We start from the raw sequence: 20,586 nt of genomic DNA, 5'->3' as shown, positions 1-20,586 counted from the left end.
CCCTGTGTGATGCCAAAATTCAGTACCCCCCCCACCTCTCATTCTAAGTCATTGTTGCATTTCCCCCTTAGGCACTCAGCTTGGTGCCCAGCGCAGGCGAACCAGCCACACTCCCCTAAACGCCTCTCGCCAAGGGCATCGGGGTATATGTGCAAGGGGGCACTTGTAGAAGCTGAGTTAGGAGGCGTGAGTTATGTGTGAGTTGGCGCTGTGGGTTAAACTACAGAGCCTAGGACTTACCGATCAGAAGGTCGGCGGTTCGAATCCCCGCAATGGGGTGAGCTCCAGTTGCTCGGTCCCTGCTCCTGCCAACCTAGCAGTTCGAAAGCACCTCAAAGTGCAAGTAGATAAATAGGTACCGCTGCGGCAGGAAGGTAAACGGCGTTTCCGTGCGCTGCTCTGGTTCACCAGAAGTGGCTTAGTCATGCTGGCCACATGACCCGGAAAAACTGTCTGCGGACAAACGTCGGCTCCCTCGGCCAGTAAAGCGAGATGAGCGCCGCAACCCCAGAGTTGGCCACGACTGGACCTAACGGTCAGGGGTCCCTTTACCTTTATGTTTTGTTACAGAAAAATAGGAGTGATTGGCTTTTGCTGCCCAAGTCCATGAGTCCCCTAAGTCCATGAGATAAATGGATGGAGGCAGGAGGCAGTGAAAGCAAGGCAGATCTTTATTATTCTGTTGCGACAGAGTTCCCTCCCCTCCTAGCAAGGAGGCAAGAGAGACCCAGAATCAAGAAGAAACATCTCATTTCAGGGTTTGCATTTTGGTGTGGAGAAGAAGCACATCCCCTCTGCAAAGTCAGAAATTACATCACACACAAGGTGGGATTACTGTGGCTCAGGCAGGCCAAAGTGTGATATTGCTGAGGATTTAGCAGGTTTTACATAGTTCCAGACACAGTTTACACAAAACATTAGCATTTGATAAGACAATCAGGATGCCAGTCAGACATTCCTCAGTGCAGAGCAGGCTTCCTCAAACTTGGCCCGCCTGATGTTTTGAGACTACAATTCCCATCATCCCTGACCACTGGTCCCGCTAGCTAGGGATCATGGGAGTTGTAGGCCAAAAACATCTGGAGGGCCGAGTTTGAGGAAGCCTGATGTAGAGCACCTGGGCAAACAATGGCATTTAATATAAAGGAGGTTCATAGATACAGGAGAGGAATCCCTTCAGGAACTTTCCCTGATTGCTCTCTGCCTTTCTCAACCTGTGGGCCCCCAGATGTTGTTGAACTACAACTCCCATCACCCCTAGCTACCAAGGCCAGAGGTCAGGGATGATGGGAGTTGTAGTCCAACATCTGGAAACCCACAGGTTGAGAACCGCTGGCCTACATGTTCTCAGGCAAAGGGAATTAAGGAGGTAGAGGGAATATTGAGAGCCTTTAGGAGAGCCAAGATGGCTTTTGGATTGCTCTCCTGTACTATTTTAGACACGTGGTTTATATACATGTGTATGTGTGTGTGTTTACCTTGTGCAATTATCAACATTTATTCAATGTTTGAGACCTTAGAATTCCTATAACACTTTCAATGTATTTTTACACACACACACACACACACACACACACACACACACACCATTAAAAGAATTGGTGCAGACTTCCACGACTTCGGGGCAGTTGCATTTAAGCCAGTTATTTCAGAAAGCTTACCAAAATACAGCAGCCTTTGCCTTTTCCCAAATGGGCCAACGACACTTGAAGGACCTAACCATCTAGGTAGGTCCCCATCTGATACTGTAGCCTTATGAGGCTTTGCCCTCGGGTGGGAAAAAATATTGCGCCCGGGAAAGGGAAAATGGGAGTCAAACAGACACTCAAGGTATAGTTTTGGAGAAAAAGCTTTATTTCTACCATCCATGAACTGGTAGAAGGAGCAAGTGTGATAGTTCACAAACAAGCACGGGTTCACAGCCATTTGGACAGAGTATATATTCCCCTTCCAGTTCCCTCCCCTTTCTCCTCCTTCAGGAGTCCTGCCCCATGAGTTCCTCTGAGCATGAACAGAAAGCTCCTGTCTTTGGGACTATTGTGGACTCTTGGCACCCTTCCCAGGAAAGGGGAATGAGAGCGGTTCAGCATGTCCAACATATGTTTCTTTTCTCTTGCTCTATTGGCACAATTCCTGGAAAGAAAAGTTGCAAGTTGAATGTACCTTTTGGCAAGGTCAGCTAGCCTGAGAAGCGACCTTTGTTACAGCAGAGCGAAATATTTCTGATGCTTAGCTAATGCCTTTTAGCTGCTGAGAAAATGATTTTGAGAAGCTTTGAGCCTGCTTTGGGGGGGTGGTGACTTCGGGCCTAGGTGGGGCACCTGTCCTCACCTTCCTTCAATACTAGGAGCATCAAGGACGCTGCCAGAGTCAAACGACAGCAGGAAAAAGGATTTTTTATTTTGTGAAGCAATTGCTTGGACACAAAGGCACAGACCATCTCATGCTCGGAGTCTGGCCCCGAATTCTAAGCGAGCCAGCTTTTTATACATTTGCAGAATACAATACCACCTGATTTCTTGTAAACCACCTGTTTTCTGGGAAATCGAAAGTTATAGTAAGTTCCTATTACCAAGTGAGGTCTTGCCTCCCTCTTTCCTGCCATGGCCCACTACACCACAGCCATTTGCATTCCTGAGTTTGCTTATCTCTTTACAACCTTGAATAATAAACATTTGAGCCTGTTCCATCAATGCCAGCCTTGTTGTACTGACAGACTTCCCCTTTCTCAGAAAGGCCTTGGGGGGGGTTGCTATGGCCCTACACTCCCTACTCTTATTTTGGGAAAGATTTTGCTCAGAGAGCAGAATCTCATCCTCCCGTGGAAGACTACCATGATACGAGGAGTAGTTATCTCCTGTCAAGTTAAGTGTTGCACAGAGACCACCATGTCAGGCGAAGACATAATCTAGAGCAGATTCCATCTGGTTTCATTCAATTGCTGTGGTATCAAATAATAACACGGTATGTTGTAAACGGATACCTTTGCGTAAATATAGGATATCACATAAAATAACACATGTCGTGTTGCGTTCGCAAAGTAAAGGAAGGATTGAACTCTGATTAATAAGAATACACACAGAGACTTGAACCAGCAAGACTCTGGGAAGGGTGCGTATAATCGTGTCTCTCTGTGCTTGTCCGTCAGATCTCCGCAGCCCCCGGACCAGGCCGTTTTATTCACAAAAGAACTTTTTACAGAGTGTTCGTAAGAACCAATCAGATTTCTTCTGAGCATTTCCACAAACCCACGTGGGGAGAAAGTTAACCTATAAACTTCAGTACATAACATGGACCACAAGCAAACAAAGAGATGTGGAAAAATTAATCTCAGTTCAAGATTGTGGCACTCTGCTCCCTGGGTCCATGCAACCAGCTGTTTTGGCACCACTCAACAATGACAGCCAAGACTGAGCCTGCAAGCTCTAAGGTAGCAAGCATGCACAATTTATTGAAATTGACAACGGCTCCAAAAAAATGGGCAGGAAGCAGTTGTTCAAGAGGCAGTGTCCCTAAGCGAAAAACAGGAAGCTTCAAGGTTGGTGGAGCTTTGAGAGCATTAGTAAAGTGTGGGAATGCCTTGGTGCAGGGGGTGAAATGGTGAGTATCAGGCCCTGAAGTCGTAGTACAGATACCACCTTGCAGCAACAAGAAGCTGGACTTTTTGCCAGCAAAAACCACTCGTTTACAAGGGCCAAGTCACCATAAGAATTTGCATTTGGGGGGTGTTGCGAAGGGACACAGTGCAGTGTCATCTGGAACCAACTTACTTCAAAGCCTTCTTGATTTGTCAGCTAGCCAGGATCGACAGACGGAAAGAGCACATAGGTAGGTCCTTTGGCCCCACACCTGCCAGAGTAGTTCCCCCTGCCAACATGCTCTCATCTTTGCACTATTGCAATGCACAACCAAATATGAAATAGTGTGCAGAGCTTGGGAGAAGGGCACACGGACCAGGGCGGGAGGCAGGGAGCGCAGGAGAACAGCAACAGATCTACTTATTCCAATGTAGGGCCATAAGAACACCCCCCCATGGACTTTCTTTCACGGTAAATGTTTATTATTCAAGAGCAGCGAAAAATCCTGTGTTCTGAGAGGGGAGATTGCCCTCCCCTTCCCTATGCAGCTAAAGAGGAAAGGAATTTGTAACTCTGCTGGGGAAAGTTTCCTTGCTCAGAAGCTAGTTTCCCAGTGTTTCATAAGCCTTAAGTAGGTCTCCATTTGAGAGAAAAATGTTATTAAAGGCAGAAGCTTCCCTAGCCAGCAATTGTCTATCTGAGTCCAATTTTAATTTTGATTTGGTTGGACAGAAGAGTTGTAAGGCTCCTGATATCAGTCTCAGGCTCCTGATATCAGACTTCCTGGCCTCTTCTCTTGGGAAATTCCAGGCAGGGCATGAAGGCACTTAGCTCTTCCCCCCTCCCAGAATTGATATTCCAGGACAAACCTTTTTTATATCAGAACTTTAAGGCGCTATTAGAATTGAAAGAGGGGAAAACCCAGCCGGATGGGCGGGGTCTAACTAAATTATTATTACGGTATTTTTCGCTCTATAGGGCGCACCTGACCATAGGGCGCACCTAGTTTTCAGAGGGGGAAATCAAGGAAAAAAATATGACCCCCCCATCTCTGGGAGCAGCCAAGTTACAGGGAGAGGCCTTCTCAGTGGTGGCGCCTTCTTCATGGTGATCCACTACTGCTTTAAGGGAGGTCTTGGAATAAGTAGATTTGTTGCTGATCCAAAACACCCACCCACCCCACTCACACATGAAAACAAAGACCACCACAGCCAACTACAAATGAATAAACACACCCTCGGCCACCCGACCCCACCCCCACCCATCTTTCCCCCCCTCCACCTCTTTCCCCTTTCCTTCCTAATGTCTCAACAAATGAAAATGATTTGTAAAAATGTTACATGGGGGAAAAAACATGAGAGAGAGACATTGCACACTTTTGTAAATCAACAAAATCTTTAATAAATAAATAAATAAATATTATTTTTAAAAAATCATAAAAAAGAGGCCTCCTCATCTGAAGGACATCAAAGCCCACCTGAAGTCCCAAAATCCCTGAAGTCCTGATCCACGCAGATCTATGCGTTTATGGAGCGATCTGCGTGGATCTGCATCTGATAGTTTACGACTTCCTGTTGTAGGGAATCACATGTATAACCGTATGTTTGGGGACATCAGGTGGCCTTTGATGTCCTTCAGGTAAGCTTTGGGTGTATGGCTTTCCTCCATCTCCACTGCGCAGGATTCCTCTGGAATGACAAGATCACTTGCACAGCTTTCCTCTATCTCAACTGTGCAGGATTCCTCTGGAATGACAAGATCACTTGCACAGCTTTCCTCCATCTCAACTGTGCAGGATTCCTCTGGAATGACAAGATCACTTGCACAGCTTTCCTCCATCTCAACTGTGCAGGATTCCTCTGGAATGACAAGATCACTTGCACAGCTTTCCTCCATCTCAACTGTGCAGGATTCCTCTGGAATGACAAGATCACTTGCACAGCCTTCCTCCATCTCAACTGTGCAGGATTTGACATGATCTTCCGCATGGGTTTCCTCCATCTCCACTGCGGAGGATTTCTCTTGAATTACCAGGTCCAGCAGAGAACCACACTTTGAACAAGTAGTAAGACTCTCGCTTTTCACCGCACTTCTTGGGGTAATCACCACTACAATTTCTATTTGAGATGTATCTGTTGCGGTGGTCCTGATGCAGCATCTCTCCATCCCAACCAATGCTGCACTCAGCAGCTGGAAACCCGCAGCGATATAGCCTAGATAAATAGAAGGTCCAATATGCTGCTCGCTGGGAATTTGAGGCAATTCAAAAGTTTCAGGGAAGTCAATTCCCCCATTTTGTAAGACAGCAGACATGTTCCATATCACGGAAATCAAGACGAGTATCCCTGCTGGTAAGTTCAGCAGAGCTCCAAGCCCAAAAAAGGTTAAGAGAAAATCCTTATGTTTTCTGGCTTCGAACACATTGCAGAGGGCGAATGACTGTAATCCAAGGGCCGCTGAATTCATAATGGCAGCTAAGGCCATTAAGTCCTGAGCAATAAAAATTTCCCTCGGGAGGTTTGGATGTTGTTCATGGAGCTCTTCACAATGGTAATAATGGTTTCCGTCGTTAGAAGGGTCTTTCAAAAAACAGACCTGCCAGATTCCAATCCATATGTTTCCAGATCCAATTCCCTTGGCGTTTTCCACACGCCACACTCTCCAGTTGACAAGGGCTGTTGAGGCAATGCACGTCATCCAGGCCATAATATCCATCAGGAATGCACACAGCTGGAGGCAGGACACTAATCTCAGCCACCTGACCACCAGGGAGCCTTCTTTCACCCGCAGGGGGGGTTTGGAGAGGAGGGGAGCAGGGGAGACCTTGGAAGACATCCTGGAAACAAAAGAGAAGACAACATGCAGTGAGAGAGGGAATAACAAACATGTCTAGTCATTGAAGGACATCTTCCCTCCTGCATTCTTCCTTCCATGCACAGAAAGCAGCAGCAAAAGAAAGAGTTCCCCTGCTCTCTCTCTCTCTCTCTCTCCCCCCCCCCCCCGCTTAGGTATAGACCTCTGATCCACACATACTTTCTTCCAGCAAACTGCTACTGATTTAATATACTCTTGCACTGTTCCTGTGAAAATGGCCAGAACCTCAGCAACCTGTTGTAGATGGGAGCTGCTCATGTTTCGCTGTTCTGCTATCTGCTACTGCACCTATCCTTTTCCACCGAGCATAAACACAGCTATGGCATAGTGAGGAATGTTTAATCCATAAACTTACGTGAAATGCCTTCCTCAGCTAGAGTCTAGCGTGCCAGGAACAGAGCAGGTATTTGCTAGGTATTCCTGAGCCTCAAGAAGACTGAGCTGTTGGCCACTGAGCTGACGTTCGCCTGAGCAGCCGGCCAGCCACAGCAGCAACTGCTCTGCAGAATTCTTAGGTCAGTTACAGTTACAGTTAGAATCCTGACAACAACACAAATCATAACTCCAGGGTACTGGTCATTTGGAACATCAGGAAAGTGGAAAATGGGAGGGAACTCAGTTCCCTTCTTTCCCAATGCAGAGTGTCTATTCCAGGACACTGCGCAGTTAAAACACGTTCTTCCTGAAGCCAGATTCAGAGCAGTTCCAGCAGTAAAAATGGTGATGTGTGTATCTCAGTACAGATTTGTTTGATGGTCCTGAATGCCTTTCATAAAGGATCTCCATGTACAAGAAAGGCTAATAGCATGAGGCCCTGAACAATAAGAATTGCCTTGGCAAAATTATTGAAGACTCCTTACAAACCTATCGTTCTTCTTCCCCATCCCATCTTGTTTGGACATTATAGTAAGGGAGAAGATCTTAGCTCTTTTCCTTTGCACTGGGATTACATGAAATTTGTGCCAGGGGACCCCATCACTCACACCAATACGGGCAACACCATTTTCAGAACCTAGGTGCCCATGATTTAAAATCGCTTTCCTAAGACACTTTAGTCAAAATATTTGTGTTGCTTTCTTTCCGTTCCTTTCTGTGTTGATGCTCCGAATGTGAGCTGTTCAGCTGCATGCAGTTACCACTGAAGTGTGTGTGTGCGTGTGTGTGTGTGTGTGATTAACATTCGGCCAAGCAATGGGCCTAAATCCATCTATTTCACCTGAAATAACTTTGGGAGCCAGCCTTTAAAAATCTAAAGTAGATATCAAATTCAGAGGAATTAAAAGCTGTCATCTTTTTGACTATTTTAAACACCTTAGAACATACACAAATGTTAATGTTTGAAGGAAGGCAGCAAATGGAGCATTGGAGCCATCCATTCATCCCAGGAGGTGTGACCATTGATAAGATGAAGCACTTTCACATCGCATGGCAGTGTGCAGTGCTTTTAAAAAGGTAAAGGTAAAGGACCCCTGACAGTTAAGTCCAGTCACGGCTCTGGGGTTGTGCCACTCATTGGCTTTACTGGCTGAGGGAGCTGACATTGGTCCACAGACAATTTTTCTGGGTCATGTGGCCAGCAAGACTAAGCCGCTTCTGGCGAAACCAGAGCAGCGCACAGAAACGCCGTTTACCGTCCTGCCGGAGCGGTACCTATTTATCTAATTGCACTTTGACGTGGTTTGGAACTGCTAGGTTGGCAGGAGCTGGGACCGAGCAACGGGAGCTCACCCCGTCAAAGACGCAAGTCCAGTTCTGTATCTGCATGACATCATCCACACCCAAATGCTCTCCCATTCTGTTTCCCCCACTTAATCAGGATACACCATCTCCATTGAAAACTCTGCTCAGTGACACCCATCCAATAGAAAAGTCCTGACCGTCTTCATGCAGATACACTTCCGTGCAGGGGTTTGGCCGACAAGTTCTTCCCAAGTGTGGGGATGTTTTCAGGGGCTCTTTGCTTTTCCCTGCCTCCCCTTTCATCCTCACCTGAGGAGATCTTGGCCATTCTCTTCACAGGGACCTCCGTTCTCAGGCCGGATTTCTGTTTTCCTTCATTCCTCCTTCTCCCGGTCTGGTTCACTGAGCAAATTAGAGAGAGGAGGTTTCATGCAAGTCAAGGTGTGCAATGGAGCTTCAGGGCATGTGGAAGGAAGAAAAGGTTCAGGAACAAGCAACGCAGCAGCCCCCCAAGCGTAAAAACACATTTGGACATACCGCTCATGAGATTCCGCCCCCCCCCCCGCAGATATAAATGCAGAACAACCTGTTCTCCTATTAATATACAAAACGGGGTATTTCATATGATAAGAACAGAGGAAGCTGCCTTATACGGAGCCAGACCAATTTTGGGAAAGTGCTACATGGGCCAGTCCACCAATTGGCTACCAATGGGAACACAAAATGGCTGCCAAATGGTGTGGTATGAAATAAATTTGCCTGGCTGTGGGGCGTGAAGGCCGCACCCTGCAAGACCCTTTCCACGTGGCCTAGGCCCAGACTCGCTAGCCCCACAGAAGAGGCTCCTCATGAAGCCAGAGGAACATGGCCTGGCTGTGGGGCATGATTCGAAACCTCCAGTCCCAGTCCAGTGCTCTAACCACTAAACCACACTGCCCCCCATTGCAGTCTATAACAGCCTGGAGGGCCACAGATGCCCCATATTCTCTGGCTCTGAGATTGCCCAAAGTTTCCTTTCTCTCCCTTGTTGTGCAAAAAGAAAAATGCCCATGACAAAATGTGACATTTTTGGTTCTTTGGAGACCTCTCTCTCTCTCTCTCTCTCTCTCTCTCTCTCTCTCTCTCTCTCTCTCTCTTCATTTAAAGGCGCCTCAACCTTTTTCCCACCCAACTTCCTCCTGCACACACACTCCCCCCCCAGCTTCAAGATTTCCATGAAGAACTAACTAACTAACCAACCCATGATTGGAGTTTACGAGATTAAGGAGATAATTTATTTTTATATAATGAAAATAGATGGGAGGATAAATTAATTGCGCAAGGCAAGAATATATAGGATGGCAAATATCAAAAGAAACAAAGATTATGATTTGGGTTCTTAAAATAACACCAACACATGCCTTCCCAGTGGATTTCAGAACAAATATGCCTCCCAGAACTACCATTCCCAGAATTCCCTGGGAAGTTGTGGGCATCTCTTTTGAGAGGCAATGGAGTGCGCCTCTGGGGTGTGAAATCAAAGGTTTTCAGCAGGCGCTAGAAGGAAAAACGAAGGAGACGCCGGAGAGAAGCCAAGTTACAGGGAACCAAGTTACAGGCAGAGGCCTTCTCAGTGGTGGCGCCTTCTTCATGGTGATCCACTACTGCTTTAAGGGAGGTCTTGGAATAAGTAGATTTGTTGCTGATCGCAAACACCCACCCACCCCACTCACACATGAAAACAAAGACCACCACAGCCAACTACAAATGAATAACCACACCCTAGGCCAACCCCAACCTCTCTCACCACCAAAGGAACACAAGCGAACAGCAAAGAACCTGCACAAACAACGCGGACACAAAACCCTACGTATAGTAAGGAAAATAGAAAAATCGCCACCTGACCCACCCCATCTTCCCCCCTCCACCTCTTTACCCTTTTCTTCCTAATGTCTCAACGAATGAAAATGATTTGTAAAAATTTTACATGGGGGGGGGGACATGAGAGACAGAGATTGCACACTTTTGTAAATCAACAAAATCTTAAATAAATAAATAAATAAATAAATAAATACTAGTTTTGGGGAGAGGAGTGCAAGTAGCTAGCCATGCCTAGGGCACAAAATAGCCTGGCACCAGCACAAGACCAGCATGAGATTCCCCCCCCCCCCCGCAGATATAAATGCAGAACATCCCGTGCTCCTATTAATATACAAAGTGGGGTATTTCATATGATAAGAACAGAGGAAGCTGCCTTATATGGAGCCAGACCAATTTTGGGAAAGTGCTACATGGGCCAGTCCACCAATTGGCTACCGATGAGAACACAGCAAAAGACAAAATGGCTGCCATATGGTGCCGCACCCTGCAAGACCCTTTCCACGTGGCCTAGGCCCAGACTCGCTAGCCCCACAGAAGAGGCTCCTCATGAAGCCAGAGGAACATGGCCTGGCTGTGGGGCATGATTCGAAACCTCCAGTCCCAGTCCAGTGCTCTAACCACTAAACCACACTGCCCCCCATTGCAGTCTGTAACAGCCTGGAGGGCCACAGATGCCCCATATTCTCTGGCTCTGAGATTGCACAAAGTTTCCTTTCTCTCCCTTGTTGTGCAAAAAGAAAAATGCCCATGACAAAATGTGACATTTTTGGTTCTTTGGAGACCTCCCCCCCCCCCCTCTCTCTCTCTCTCTCTCTTCATTTAAAGGAGCCTCATCCTTTTCCCCACCCAACTTCCTCCTGCACCCCCCCCCAGCTTCAAGATTTCCATGAAGAACTAACTAACTAACCAACCCATGATTGGAATTTACGAGATTAAGGAGATAATTTATTTTTATATAATGAAAATAGATGGGAGGATAAGTTAATTGCGCAAGGCAAGAATATATAGGATGGCAAAAATAAAAATAAACAAAGTTTATGAGTTGGGTTCTTAAAATAACAACAACACATGCCTCCTCAGTGGATTTCAGAAGAAATATGTCTCTCTTTTTTAAAAAAAATTTTTCCTGCAAGTTCAGACGTCGAGGGCTAATTCTTTTTCCGATGATAGAAACACTTCTGTTTCCGCTGGAAAACCTTTCAGGGGAGCATTTGCAACATTTTAGCACCATTTTTGAGTGAATTGCGGAACGTCAGATTTTTGCTGAAATTGTGACCGCGCGGCTTAGGGATTTTTTTCAAAAATAAGTTGTTCAGACGTCGAGAGCTAATTCTGTTTCCGATGATAAAAAGCCATCTGTTTCCACCGAAAAACCTTTCAGGGGATCGTTTGCAACAGCTTGGCACCATTTTTGAGGGAACTGCAGAACGTCAGATTTTTGCTGATATTGTGACCGCGCGGTTTAGGGATTTTTTTCAAAAAAAGTTGTTCAGACGTCGAGGGCTAATTCTGTTTCTGATGATAAAAACCCATCTGTTTCCACTGAAAAACCTTTCAGGGGATCGTTTGCAACAGATTGGCACCATTTTTGAGTGAATTGCAAAACGTCAGATATTTGCTGAAATTGTCACCGCGCGGCTTAGGGATTTTTTCAAAAAAAAATGTTCAGACGTCGAGGGCTAATTCTGTTTACAATGATCAAGACTATATGTTTCCACCGAAAAACCTTTCAGGGGATTTTTTGCAACAGTTTGGCACCATTTTTGAGGGAATTGCAGAACGTCAGATTTTTGCTGAAATTGTGACCACGCGGCTTAGGGATTTTTTCAAAAAAAAGTTGTTCAGACGTCGAGGGCTAATTCTGTTTCCGATTATAAAAACCCATCTGTTTCCACCGATAACCCTTTCAGGGGATCGTTTGCAACAGCTTCGCACCATTTTTGAGTGAATTGCAGAGCGTCAGATTTTTGCTGAAATTGTGACCGCTTAGGGATTTTTTCAAAAAAAAGTTGTTCAGACGTCGAGGGCTAATTCTGTTTCCGATGATAAAAACCCATCTGTTGTACATTTAAGGCGCCCTCACCAAGAATCCTGGGAACTGTAGTTTGTTAAAGGTGCTGGGAACTGCAACTTTCTCAGCGTTCTGGAAACCATATTGAGCTCTTTGGAATTTTCAGAGACTTGGGGGGGGGGCTGTTAACAGATGCTGCGGAAATGAATTCTTCTTGTGGTTTTCCATTTACGAGATCCATCCCAGTATATAAGCACTACGGTTTGGGAGGAGGCCAGTTGTTTGGAAAGCACAAGGACAACAGAAAAAGACACCCAGACTTTTGTGGACTGTGATAAAAACCCATCTGTTTCCACCGAAACACCTTTCAGGGGATCGTTTGCAACAGTTTGGCACCATTTTTGAGTGAATTGCAGAACGTCAGATTTTTGCTGAAATTGTGACCGCGCGGCTTAGGGATTTTTTCAAAAAAAAGTTTTTCTGCAACTTTAGACTTCGAGGGCTCATTCTTTTTCCCATGATATAAACCCTTCTGTTTCCACCGAAAATCCTTTCAGGGGAGCATTTGCTGCAGTTTGGCACCATTCTTGAGTGAATTGCAGAACGTCAGATTTTTGCTGAAATTGTGACCGCGCGGCTTAGGGATTTTTTCAAAAAAAAGTTGTTCAGATGTGGAGGGCTAATTCTGTTTACAATGATCAAGACTATCTGTTTCTACCGAAAAACCTTTCAGGGGATTTTTTGCAACAGTTTGGCACCATTTTTGAGGGAATTGCAGAACGTCAGATTTTTGCTGAAATTGTGACCGCGCGCCTTAGGGATTTTTTCAAAAAAAAGTTGTTCAGACGTCGAGGGCTAATTCTGTTTCCGATGATAAAAACCCATCTGTTTCCACCGAAAAACCTTTCAGGGGATCGTTTGCAACAGCTTGGCATCATTTTTTAGTGAATTGCAGAATGTCAGATTTTTTCTGAAATTGTGACTGCACGGCTTAGGGATTTTTTCATAAAAAGTTATTCAGACGTCAAGGGCTAATTCTGTTTCCGATGATAAAACCCCATCTGTTTCCACCGAAAAACCTTTCAGGGGATCGTTTGCAACAGCTTGGCACCATTTTTGAGTGAATTGCAGAACGTCAGATTTTTGCTGAAATTGTCACCACGCGGCTTAGGGATTTTTTCATAAAAAGTTGTTCAGACGTCGAGGGCTAATTCTGTTTCCGATGATAAAACCCCATTTGTTTCCATCGAGAAACCTTTCCGGGGATCGTTTGCAACAGCTTGGCACCATTTTTGAGTGAATTGCAGAACGTCAGATTTTTGCTGAAATTGTGACCGCTTAGGGATTTTTTCAAAAAAAAGTTGTTCAGACGTCGAGGGCTAATTCTGTTTCCGATGATAAAAACCCATCTGTTGTACATTTAAGGCGCCCCCACCAAGAATCCTGGGAACTGTAGTTTGTTAAAGGTGCTGGGAACTGCAGCTTTCTCAGCGTTCTGGAAACCATATTGAGCTCTTTGGAATTTTCAGAGACTTGGGGGGGGGGGGGCTGTTAACAGATGCTGCGGAAATGAATTCTTCTTGTGGTTTTCCATTTACGAGATCCATCCCAGTATATAAGCACTACGGTTTGGGAGGAGGCCAGTTGTTTGGAAAGCACAAGGACAACAGAAAAAGACACCCAGACTTTTGTGGACTGTGGCAGATGAGGACAGAGAGAGACTGCGAATTGGGGAGAATGTATCTTATTCTAAGTAAAGCTTAATTCCACAGAAACAGAAAAGATGTTTGACTTTCTAGGAAATGGCACTGCTGTTCAGATTGCAAGTTACCCAACCTCACAAATACTTAGGGTCATGCAAACAGACCGATAGCCCATTCTAGTCCAATGCACTGATGTCCACAAAAACCGGACGGATGATTCAAGGAAGCTTCCAGGCAGGGCATGAAGGCACTTAGCTCTTCCCCCCTCCCAGAACTGATATTCCAGGACAAACCTTTTTTATATCAGAACTTTAATGCGCTATTAGAATTGAAAGAGGGGAAAACCCAGCCGGATGGGCGGGGTCTAACTAAATTATTATTACGGTATTTTTCGCTCTATAGGGCGCACCTGACCATAGGGCGCACCTAGTTTTCAGAGGGGGAAATCAAGGAAAAAAATATGATTCCCCCCCCATCTCTGGGAACAGCCAAGTTACAGGGAACCAGGCAGAGGCCTTCTCAGTGGTGGCGCCTTCTTCATGGTGATCCACTACTGCTTTAAGGGAGGTCTTGGAATAAGTAGATTTGTTGCTGATCCAAAACACCCACCCACCCCACTCACACATGAAAACAAAGACCACCACAGCCAACTACAAATGAATAACCACACCCTAGGCCACCCGACCCCACCCCCACCCATCTTTCCCCCCCTCCTCCTCTTTCCCCTTTCCTTCCTAATGTCTCAACAAATGAAAATGATTTGTAAAAATGTTACATGGGGGAAAAAACATGAGAGAGAGACATTGGACACTTTTGTAAATCAACAAACTCTTTAATAAATAAATAAATATTATTTTAAAAAAATCATAAAAAGAGGCCTCCTCACCTGAAGGACATCAAAGACCACCTGAAGTCCCAAAATCCCTGAAGTCCTGATCCTCGCAGATCTATGCGTGTATGGAGCGATCTGCGTGGATCTGCATCTGATAGTTTACAACTCCCTGTTGTAGGGAATCACATGTATAATCATATGTTTGGAGACATCAGGTGGCCTTTGATGTCCTTCAGGTAAGCTTTGGGTGTATGGGTTTCCTCCATCTCCACTGCGGAGGATTCCTCTGGAATGACAAGATCACTTGCACAGCTTTCCTCCATCTCAACTGTGCAGGATTCCTCTGGAATGACAAGATCACTTGCACAGCTTTCCTCCATCTTAACTGTGCAGGATTCCTCTGGAATGACAAGATCACTTGCACAGCCTTCCTCCATCTCAACTGCGCAGGATTTGACAAGATCTTCCGCATGGATTTCCTCCATCTCCACTGCGGAGGATTTCTCTTGAATTACCAGGTCCAGCAGAGAACCACACTTTGAACAAGTAGTAAGACTCTCGCTTTTCACCGCACTTCTTGGGGTAATCACCACTACAATTTCTATTTGAGATGTATCTGTTGCGGTGGTCCTGATGCAGCATCTCTCCATCCCAACCAATGCTGCACTCAGCAGCTGGAAACCCGCAGCGATATAGCCTAGATAAATAGAAGGTCCAATATGCTGCTCGCTGGGAATTTGAGGCAATTCAAAAGTTTCAGGGAAGTCAATTCCCCCATTTTGTAAGACAGCAGACATGTTCCATATCACGGAAATCAAGACGAGTATCCCTGCTGGTAAGTTCAGCAGAGCTCCAAGCCCAAAAAAGGTTAAGAGAAAATCCTTATGTTTTCTGGCTTCGAACACATTGTAGAGGGCGAATGACTGTAATCCAAGGGCCGCTGAATTCATAATGGCAGCTAAGGCTTATGTCGTCTTCCCGCAACCGCTGCACCACGCTCTCCTCTGTGTCTTCCTGCCACTCCACCCGCATCGTCTCCTGTTTAACTATTTTTTCCCTCCAGCTCTGGGGGGGTTGAAGGAGAAAGAGCCTAAAAAAACCCTTCTTGCTTTGTTTCGAATATCATTATTCTGTGTGCCCCCCCTCTGGGCATTCGCGGAACAATCACCCTCTCCCTTACATACAGGCAAAAAATGTCCAGAGAGTCAGATTTCACAAGATACTGAACACTTCCAGCCACTTCAGCCCCTCCCTTTGCAGACAAAATCATCTGCCCCCCTTTCCCCAACTACAGGGATGGCCAAGGGGGGCGGGGTTCAAAGTCTTTTATTACTCCCCTCCCAAAAAATCATATCTGTATATTTTTACTTACAGCTCAGAATGATGGATGTGCTTTTTGTTGAAATTGGGTCAAAGCATTTCACCTTCTCCTGTGTCTAGGACTTTTTGCTGTATCAATTTGTGCATTTTTTCTTTCTTTCTTTCTTTCATTTTTGAATGTGGATAACGGAGTTTGTTTTAATAAAAGTCCACAGGGAGTTTCACATGAAAGGCTACTTCGGCAGCTCGTTAAAAAACATATGGCACATCAAAAAACGTAGGGAGAAATCAATCCAATGGAAGACTTTTCACTGTGCAATGGAACTTTCTTTTCTTTCAGTGTGTACCCCCAAAATCTGTTCTGGCATTTCCCCCAACCCTTCAAAACAAATCTGGGGATGGCACAGGGTTTATGTGGGGAGACAGTACGTACATGTACTGTCTGTAAGCTCCCCTTCCTCCTGTTTCAGCCTCCCTCTTTTCTCCCAGACAGGAGTCACCCGTTATCTCATCGCCTGAGCTACATTCCTCAAAAGGGGCCTCCTGACTATAAAATCTCCTTCTAAGGGGGGGGGGGGGTTTCGGACACCTCACACCCTTTTTAAAACTTTATTCCAACTCTGAAACCAAAACATCTTTCTATACCAAAAAAGCAAAGCTAGGCTAAACTTCAACCCATCACCATCCACCAGAATTTTAAATGCCCTCCAATGCTTTGCAGACTCATTGCCTTCCACATAGCCATAAAATTGGGAGAGTTGAAAGGGATCCTGGGGTCATCTAGTCCAACCCTCCAAAATACAGGGTTTACAGCAAGATTTGTACTACCAAAGAGACACACGCATTCAAGTACAGATGCACAACTGGAAAGGAAACATCTATGCTCCTATCCTGAATGCTGCCTATCACACCCTAAGGAGGAGGAAGATAGAAGTATCCAACCTCGTATAGATCTCAGATCCTGAAATAAGGGTTAATTCAATTGATACAACCACTCACAAATAATAAAACAGGCATAGATTGGATTTAATAGGAATACAAAATGAACAATTTTTTCTTTCCATAACTTGTATAAGAATAGGAAGCCTAATTAAGATTCTTAAAATAACCACACTTAGGAAAGTTAGACGCGGAGTACCTTTAGCAAACATTTCCCCCCTATTGCAGTTTTCTTGTTAAGGGAAGCTTACTCAGGAGTAAATTTACCTGGCACAGAAGTAAGAAGGGGGGGGAAGTGAAAGAGACAGGGGGAAGGGGGGGGCTTGGAATTTCCCAAGAGAAGAGGCCAGGAAGTCTCACAGAGACTGATATCAGGAGCCTTACAACTCTTCTGTCCAACCAAATCAAAATTAAAATTGGACTCAGATAGACAATTGCTGGCTAGGGAAGCTTCTGCCTTTAATAACATTTTTTCTCTCAAATGGAGACCTACTTAAGGCTTATGAAACACTGGGAAACTAGCTTCTCAGCAAGGAAACATTCCCCAGCAGAGTTACAAATTCCTTTCCTCTTTAGTTGCATAGGGAAGGGGAGGGCAATCTCCCCTCTCAGAACACAGGATTTTTCGCTGCTCTTGAATAATAAACATTTACCGTGAAATAAAGTCCATGGGGGGGGTTTCTTATGGCCCTACATTGGAATAAGTAGATCTGTTGCTGTTCTCCTGCGCTCCCTGCCTCCCGCCCTGGTCCGTGTGCCCTTCTCCCAAGCTCTGCACACTATTTCATATTTGGTTGTGCATTGCAATAGTGCAAAGATGAGAGCATGTTGGCAGGGGGAACTACTCTGGCAGGTGTGGGGCCAAAGGACCTACCTATGTGCTCTTTCCGTCTGTCGATCCTGGCTAGCTGACAAATCAAGAAGGCTTTGAAGTAAGTTGGTTCCAGATGACACTGCACTGTGTCCCTTCGCAACACCCCCCAAATGCAAATTCTTATGGTGACTTGGCCCTTGTAAACGAGTGGTTTTTGCTGGCAAAAAGTCCAGCTTCTTGTTGCTGCAAGGTGGTATCTGTACTACGACTTCAGGGCCTGATACTCACCATTTCACCCCCTGCACCAAGGCATTCCCACACTTTACTGTAGATAGTTATGCAAATGAAGGATCGAAAGTGACGTTCAGTGATTGGATAGTTTTAGAAAATGGCAACAGTTATGATTGTTCTGGAGCTCTATATAAGCAGCCTGACTGAGTTCCTCAGTTCAGTTCTGTTCCAGCTTACAAATAAAGAGCGCTTTGGAAGAATGGCTGCATCGTTTGATATGTTCACCCACAACTTAACAGTCCATACAGTCCATATCATTGGGGAGTCAAAGATCACTTTATATTACAAATCTTTTAGCTAATAGATTGGGAAATATAGCCAATAATCAAAGTAAACTACAACAAAATCCTTAAATTCCTCTACCTATAATCACATTAAGACTACTAAAGAATACAATGAAGATCAATAGACAAACATACTGGAGTTAATTTCAAAACATCGAAGATAATCTATTAGGAATTATAAAACAATTGTATGCAGAAAATGATAAAAAATTGGAATGTCTATTGATGATATCCTATAGTATTAAAAGGAAAAAAATCCCAAATTTGTCTATTTATTCAAGGTACTACCAATAAACACTCCTCCAGAGAAATGAAAGAGCTGACAAAAAATTGTAAATCTATGAGTATACATAGGAAGGAAATCCAGACGAGGGACAAGCTAAAGGGAACAAGGACACAAATGCTAGAGAACACGTAGAAGAGGCATCCATGTGATTCCCTTACACTTTCAAGAGTAAACTATCAGATCCAGATCCACGCAGATCTCTACAGTTTGTTAAGGGCGTCGGGAACTGTAGTTTCTTCGGGGCTCTGGAAAGCGCAGAGGGAGCTGGGAACCGTAGTTTAAGGGTGCTGGGACCTGTAGCTCCCAGGATGTGCATATGCACGCGTTTGCTTTAAACGCTATTCCGCAACCCAAAAGAAGGTTTATCATGAGGACTACACTCTTGTGCACAGAATTGAAATTACAGAACCCTTGGTTTATATATTCCTAAAAAATTGAAAGTGTAGGTTTGCTTGGAAGGGACTTGAGTGTTGTGATGTACCAGGTTGTTTTTAAGTGCATATCTATATAACATATGGGACCAAAGGGGGTGGGAAATATGTCTACGTCTGAACTGTATTTAAATGCGGAGAAAATATTTGCAGTTCCTACGGAAACTACCGGGGGGGCATCTTTAAAGTTGTTAAATATTACAAATATTAGGCCTGAACGTATCCTTTCGACTTGACAGCTCAGGGAAGATACCAAGCTTTATGAATCCTATAAAATCAACCCCTTTGCCAAGTTCCTCCATTCCAGCACCATTTTGCCCTGGGAAAAAAGACTCTTTCCCCTTCCAACTCCCCAAGCTTGAAGACATGTGTACACACCTCCTGCCCCAGGAAATGCCCAGAGGTGACAATTGCTGGGCTCCTTGTTCTCCAAGGGAAGCCAAATCTCATCCCCAGACTTGCCTCCGGCTCCAGACATGCCAAGGAATTTCTGTTATACTTTGGGTGGTGGGTACTTAAGACATGTTTGCCGATGATGCTAAGCTTATACTGTACTTGGGTGTTGCCCTGACATAGCTGCCTATCCTAATCTTGTGTAACCCTCCCCTTTTGTGACATGTTAGTAATGTGGCAATGATGTATTGATGATGCTGTGCAAACTGTATTCTGTCATATGGTGGGAAAGTTTTCAAAGTCAATGTGGCCCCATGCTCTGGGTTCACTGGTTACTGTTGAACCTGTTGCGCAACAATAAAGGCTCTGAGTCTACTGACTGCTGCTTTGCTCCAAATTGCTTGCTTGCTGGAATTTCCTTCTTTTACTGACCACATGGACCTGTGGGGGGACCTGTACCCCGAGAATCTGGCCTGTTGAGTAGTCTCTCAACCCGGAATTTTCCTTACCAGTGTGGAATTTCTAATGGAGCTATCTCCCCACTCCCCCCAAAAATATTGTTCCTTAGACTGCCCCTGTGGCTGGCTTTTTGGTTTTTTAAGAAAAGCACATTTCACATCAAATTTAGCTGCCGATTAAGCTGGAGGAAGGGAGGGGTCACTCTCTATCTCCTAAAACTCTCCAGTCCACCACCACCCTTTTCTGGGCACAATTATTTTAGATAGCCCACCCCTGTTTCCTTCCTAGGCAGAGTTTAGGCCTGTTATTATTGTGAGCTTTGCAATGGTCATGGGGGATAATTTGCAGGAAATGTGTGGCTTACTGTGTTTCTTTTTTAAAAAAGATCTGTTTGCAAAAGGTATGTATAGAAAATCAATCAATCGATTACTAATAGGTCCGCAAAACACCTGGGGAGGTACTGCTGCTAGAAACTATTCCCCCTCCACGCCCGTCCCACTTCTAATGCAAACCCCCTTCCTCAGTCAAGATGGGATTTCAGCTAAAAGAGAGTTGGACAACTTGGGGGTTTCAGCAGGAAATTCAAGGCAGCCCCCTGCCTGAATGAGACTGGATTCCCCTGCTAAAACAAAAAAGGGGGACTGTTTAGGAGACAAACCCGCTTCTGAATCAGGAAGGGGTTTGCTTGGAATCCCGCCCAACTGAGCAGAATTTAAGCCCTGCTCATCGGCTGACGTTGAAAACCAGATATCGCCCGGCGCTGGGCAGGATGGCACACCAAGCCTCCTCACATCTGTTCAAAGGAGGCTGCAAAGCGGGGGTCATGTTTGT

Source organism: Podarcis filfolensis (assembly GCF_964270895.1).
Source record: "Podarcis filfolensis genome assembly, chromosome: 2".
NCBI classification, from domain to species: Eukaryota; Metazoa; Chordata; class Lepidosauria; order Squamata; family Lacertidae; genus Podarcis; species Podarcis filfolensis.
This window is presented reverse-complemented; position numbering follows the sequence as displayed.